General features: G+C 48.8%; 1 long non-coding RNA gene across 1 annotated transcript; it reads left to right on the top strand.

Moving 5' to 3' along the window:
• Positions 1-1517: 1517 nt before the first annotated feature.
• Positions 1518-4742, top strand: LOC147580964 (uncharacterized). Its single transcript, XR_015251251.1, has 2 exons — positions 1518-1970; positions 4630-4742. It is a non-coding gene; the product is annotated as an uncharacterized LOC147580964 (long non-coding RNA).
• Positions 4743-6417: the final 1675 nt, after the last annotated feature.

Below are 6417 nucleotides of genomic sequence, written 5' to 3'. Positions count from 1 at the left end.
GAGACACAGAATCTGAGGTGTCAGCACAAAGTCCGATGTGGGGCTGGAACTCACAAACCACAAGATCATGACCTGAGCTGAAGTCAGACACTTAACCAACTAAGCCACCCTGGTGCCCCTGTATGGAACCATTTTAACTAAGGACTCAACTTTTTTTTTTAAAGATTTTACTTTATTATTGTTTCTCTAAGATTTCATTTTGATGTAATCCCTGCACCCAATGTGGGGCTGGAACTCACGACCCCGAGATCAAGAGTCATATGCTACATTGACTAAGCCAGTGGCACCCCTCAATTTAAATGATATAGGACTATTCAGGTTTTCTACCTTTCTTTGAGTCAATTTTTCTGGATGTTTCTTGAAAGCTTTATTATGGCATACTCTTTTCTTTGATGATCTTTTCAATCTCTATTCTATCTAAAGTATGTCTTCTTTTTTATCCCTAAAATTGTTTCTCATGTCTTATCCCTTTTTTCTCATGACGAGTTTCACTAGAGATTTGTCTATTGTATTTATATTAATGTTCATATATTTGTTTTCTGCTTCTTCAGTTTCTTTACTTTCTTTCTTAAATTTCCACTAAATTTCTTATTATTTCTTTCTTTGGTTTGGTTTTGTTCTTTTTGTATTAGCTTTAATATTTAGCACATTAAATGACAGTCTTTCCCCTTTTTTGACATAAGAATTTAAGGCTACAGATTTATCTTCAAGTACCATTTTAGCTATATCCCATGTTTCCGTATATAGTATTTTTATTATAATTCAGTTTTAAGCATTTTCTGACTCCCCTTATGGTATCTTCATTGATCAGCTTAAAAGCATTTAACATACTCTTTTGTATTTGAGATTTCTTTTGAAATGTGGTTAATATGTGTAAAAGTCCCATGTATGCTTGAAAAAAATATATGTTATCTAGTTGTTGGATAAAAGTCTAAATATGTTAAATCTATTAAGTCAAGCCAGTTAATTGTGCTGCTCAAAGCAAGCAAACAAACAAAAACACTTGGAGACTCCCCAGGACATAGTTTGGAGAAGGCAGAAGTCAAAAGTGGGGAGATCATACAAGGGTAGGGAAAAGGCAAGGTGTTCGCATTTTCCGAGGTAGAATGATGGAATATGGGGGCTGAAGGCCCAGGAGGAAGACCACTCTGGATAGAAGGGGGTCAAGAATCTGTTTTAGGCATGGTATGGGACACCAATGAGAGAATGTCCAGGAGACAGAGGCTGATTGATGGTTGAAGTCATGGGCAAGAACAAAAAATGTGGTGAAAAAGGCCAGAAGTTATGATCTAAGCCAGTCTGAAATAGTAAATAGGGCATTTTTGGTAACCTACTCTATTAATACACATATGCGTGTGTCTTGCCTGAGGGCCTTCTATTGGTGACCTGAGGGGTGTGACTGAGTCCTGCCTATCTTTGTTAACCCCAAATTGTCTGTAGTCCTCCTGATGCCCACCAGGTGTCCCTTTTTGTCTTGGGTGTTGTTCAGTGTTCCCAGGTCCCTTTGAATAAGAGGGTAAGACTTGGGGTGCCTCGGTGGCTTAGTCGGTTAAGCATCGGTTAATCATCTCAGTTTGTAAGATCGAGCTCCTCGTCCAGCTCCATGCTGACAGTGCAGAGCCTGCTTGGGATTCTCTGCTTCTCTCTCTCTCTCTCTCTGCCACTCCTGGCCTTCCCCTCCCCTGCCCGCTGCTCAGGCGCGCGCGCGCACACACACACACACACACACACACACACACATTGTCTCTCTCTCTCAAAATAAATAAACATTAAAAAAAATAAAAAGGTAAAACTTAACCCTGAATCAAGAGTAGATTTCAGGCCGGGGAAGGTGAGGGGGCGGGGCCCACCACAAACAACCCTGACCTACTTAACTGTTCTGCCTGCCACCTGTCCTGCCCCAGGCACAAGGCACTCTCCAAGAGGCAGTTCTCACCTGACTGGATTTCTGGGCCCGGTGCCTGCACCAGGTAAGGGATTGGCAGGGCTGTGGTAGTGCGACCGGGTGATGAAGAACTCATAAACAGGAGAGACTGAGATGAGACACCAGGACTTTGCTGCTTTCACCTGGGGAGGGTTACATGGGAGTTCCAGATCCTAGGAGGCTTGGGATCCTTGGCGATGTGAAAAGAGAACTGTCTGGAAAATTTTTTTGAAAGCGGGGGAGAAAGGTATACCAGGCCTGCATTTTAGTGCCACACTATCACTGGAGGCCTGGCATGTCACCTCCTTCAATGTCTGGAAATTCTTCCGTCTCTCCATTCTGTCTGCATATCTGATACGTGGACAGAGACAGAGATTTGCGTATACCCAGTGCTTTGGCGGTTTACAAAATATTTTTCCACCCTTTAACCATTTCAGCTTCGGAAACCATTCCAGTGTTTCTGGACTACAATGGGCACAGCAGTAGGCAGAACACGGGGTTATTGGGAGATGGTTAGGTGACTACACATCTAAGACGTGAACGGAGTAGTGGGTGAAAGCAAGAGTTGTTACGATCTCTGAGTTTAATGGCCCAGAGAGAGGCAATGCCAAGTGTGACTACCTTTGCTTCACAGACGAGCAGCTTCGTAAAGAAAAATGCCTGGCTCAAGGTCACCCGGGCTTACCGGTCAGTGGAGCTGGCCTCAAGATGACCAATCTGGTCTCCCACCCGCCAAGGTGCATGTGTGAAGGGCCGCAGGTCCAGGCAGCACGCGGAACGGGTGACATCACCGCGCCCCCCTCCCCCGCCCCTGGGCGGGGCTGAGCTGACTCCCGCTCCTGCGTTCCGCCCCCTGCGTCCGGTCCCGGTCCCGCCCCGGCCCAGCAGTTCTTGGGCCTTGCTAGGCGGGGGCCCATGGGGCGTTTCTCCCTGGGAATACCTAGTGTGGGGGAAAGTGAGGTTCGGCTCACAAGGCTCCGGGGGCTGAAGGTGAGGCGAGGAACAGCGAGCCGCTTAGATGGGGGCGGGGAGCGCACCATACTGAGGCTCGTCCTGATGTTTCTTGGTGCCACGTGTCTCACCACGTGTCTCCAGGGTCCTCATATCTTGCATCCAGGTTCTCTCACAGACTCCCTAAATCACCTTAGCGAGTCCATACACACACACACACACACACACACACACACGTATGTCACCCCGTCTTAGGAACAAAGATCTGGGCCCCGGGGGATGAGTGATTTGCCCTGGGTCACACGGACAGGCAGGCCCCCTTTGGCAGGCCCAAGAATTCTAGGCTCTGAATCGGAACCAACCCCACTGAAAGCCACCCCCCCCCCCGCCCTTTGTGGGGTCCTAGTGACTCATTTAGTATTTGCCCTGCAGTCTGGGGCCAGAATGCCAACCGGCTCATTGACGGAGCACCACGACTGCCAAGGCTATGGAGAGCTCTGGGCGAGCACCTCCTCTCTCAGAGGGGACCAGCGCAGGAAGCCTGGTCATTCGGAGATTAGCTAGAGGAGCCCAGCTAGGACACCTACCATTATGGGTTGGAGAGGGGGGACGTGGGTTGTGTTCATGTGAGGTGTCCATCTCTACACTCACTGCCAACTTGCCCTAGAAACCAGATGGGCCTCACTGCCAGCCTGGCCTCCCTGGGGGACCACAATGGCTGGCTGACTTCCCTCAGGCTGACACTCTTCCTGCATGTCAAGACTCAGGTTTCAGGCAGGGCCTGCTGCCCAGAGAACAGGGCTCTTCGAAGTGATTCTGCATTTCTCTGCTCATATCCACTCTGAATCATAAGCGTCGTTTAACATTCTGATTGTCTTCCCAATAGCTGGAATTTTCCCTTCAACCCCTCACCCATGATACTCCCTCACCACGCTCTTTCCAGATTAACCTCAAAGAATAGATACACAGGTATATTCTAGTTTGTCAGCTATACCAGAGGCTTGACTTCTATTTTTTAAGGATCGCCACCGATTTTACTGGGGTTCTTCGCTTTTCCAAAGTTTAGAGCCCCAATTCATCACAGGTTAAACACAAGGGGAATTCCGATTTTGCAGTGGCAGCTACCCCAGGGTGGCCAGCAGCTAAATACAGACTGATACTTGAGGCAGAAAGGGCAGATGGAAGGAAGATGGTAATGAGCAAGTCCTGGGAGAGCCAGGGACACCTGGCTGATTCTCATGGTCAGCCCTTCCCCATCTCACGGGAAGCAAGTGCTAGAGGGAAAGTGGTGAAGTCTCATAGCAGAGGCCTGCCTCCCGAGGCGGTGGTGCCTTCAGAGCGCCTACTGCGGTCAGGAGCCATCACTGCAGAGGGCTAGGCGAGAGACCTGGGAGTTGTATTTTCTAACCCTCACCTCTCCAGTCTTCAGGTGAGGTCGGGAGAACGGAAACAAGTGAGACTGCAAATTCCTGGCATTTGCATTAGAAAACATGTTTTGAAAAAAATACTCTAGTGATTTGCTTCAACATCAATCTGAGTACAGAAGGAAGGAAAGTGAGATGATCTGAACGTTTTTTTCCTCCTTCAAATCATGGACGGGGTTGAGAGAAAACCACTTCACGCCCATCTCTATCCCAGGAGCACCGGCAATGAAGTGAGTGCCACCGCACAGCTGAAGACAGGCATGTGAAGACTGTGTGGCAAGGGACAAGCAGATGCAGTGAAGGAAACAGTTTTGTTTTTTTTTTTTTTAGGAAACAGCTTTTGAGGACCTCTGGGAGCCAAGGAAAACACTTGTAGCTTGAAGAGTGAAAACATAAATAGAATGTGACCCTAACTTGAAAAACATGAATTCGATCGCTTCTCAGCCTTTTGGCTAAGATCAAGTGAAAAACACGAATTCTGTCTAGCAGCTGGAGTAAGTAAGGTAAGAGCATGACAGAAGTCAAGTCACAAAAGTTCCCAAAGCTCTGAGGTACAGAAGGGGAAGGAACTGCATGAACTGGCTGTCACTGCTGGCGGCGGTGGAGGACCAGGAAATGCTCAGCATGTTCCAGGGAGAGAGACTAACGTAACATTAAGTCTGGTTTGGGATCATTCTGTGGCCATGCATGGGATGGTCTGAAGGACACCTGGGCTGGAGTCCGGAGAGAGCAGGCAGAAGGTAGTGAAGAGACCCAGGGAAGAAACGCAGGGTTCTTGAGGGGCTGTTGGTGCCAGGGAAGGAGCGCAATAGGCCTCTCAGTCTGGGGTACAATGGGGCGGTCAAGAAGGACTGAGAGATGGGGTGCCTTGGTGGCTCACTCGGTTGAGTATCCAATTCTCGATTTTGGCTCAGGTCATGATCCCGGGTCATGGGATCGAGTCCCACATCAGGCTCTATGCTGAGCATGAAGCCTGCTTGGGATTCTTTTTCTCCCTCTTGAATTAAAAAAAAAAAAAAAAAAAAAAAGAACTGAGGGAGAAAAGAGGAAGAATGCAGATTTATTTCAGCCTCTTTACCAATGGGCATTGCAAAGATGGGAGAATACTCAGGGAACCCCTGCTTTTGAATCGGATAGGAAAGGAATACTGGTTTGGCATGTACCCCTGGAATACATGGACTCTAGCTCTCCATGTAATGATATACTTAACTATCCTATTAGAACTTCAAAGCTCATCAAATAGTCTTAAAAATGTGCTAAGAGCCCTTAATGAGGCCTGAAGCCTTCAATTAAATTAAACTGAGAAACAGAAGCCCTGACAGAGGTGCCAATTTGTAACTATCTGCTGGTCAGGGATTAGTGAACAGTCTGGGCTATAGCCAGGGTCGGTAGGTGTGTGTGTGTGTGTGTGCGCGTGTGTCCACAGTAGCCAGAGTTCTGGCCCCACTTCCAGTCCAGAAGAGTAATTTTTAAGAAGGGGGACCCAGTGGTATGGCTACCTCCACGGAGTGAGTCCCATACCATCCCACCCCTAGGTGAGTTTAAGAAAAGGGGAGGGCCCAGTTTTAATGCAAGGACACATAGGCCCCTTGTTCCCCAGAAGACTTAGCTTTGATGTCAGGGCAGAGTGCCAGGTAGAGGAGAACACTTGGGCTGCAGCCTCTTCTTGCCTGGAGGTGTAGGAGGGCAGCCAGGGGAGGGGATGTTAGTCAAGGGAGGAGTGCTGACCAGTTTTGCAGGTTCATTCCTGAGGCTGGGTAGTGAGGACAAGTGGAAAACGTGGCAGTGAAGACCAAAAAAAAAAGGTGAAGCACTGGCTCTGTCCCCAGTCCTATGAAAGAAGGAACTGGGCAGCAAAGATAAATGGCCTTTCTCAGTCTAAGCCGGCAGCCTGGACATCCCAGCTCCAGACTTGTCCCTTCTCCGTGGCCCCACCAGGGGGCACTGCAGCCTCTCTGAGGCTAAGAGGACCAACTGCTTCCCCCCACCTTTGGACCCACGCCCAGCCCAGCGCTGGCAAGGCTCAGCTGGGTCATGCTCATCCCCCAGATTCGGGCTGCCATCCTGCTGCCCTCTCTAGGGCATGAAGCTGTGGCTGGAGGACACAGGGAGCCATGG

This window comes from Puma concolor, chromosome B2 (genome assembly GCF_028749965.1).
Source record: "Puma concolor isolate L17-30 chromosome B2, mPumCon1.1.hap2, whole genome shotgun sequence".
NCBI classification, from domain to species: domain Eukaryota; kingdom Metazoa; phylum Chordata; class Mammalia; order Carnivora; family Felidae; genus Puma; species Puma concolor.
This window is presented reverse-complemented; position numbering and strand designations above follow the sequence as displayed.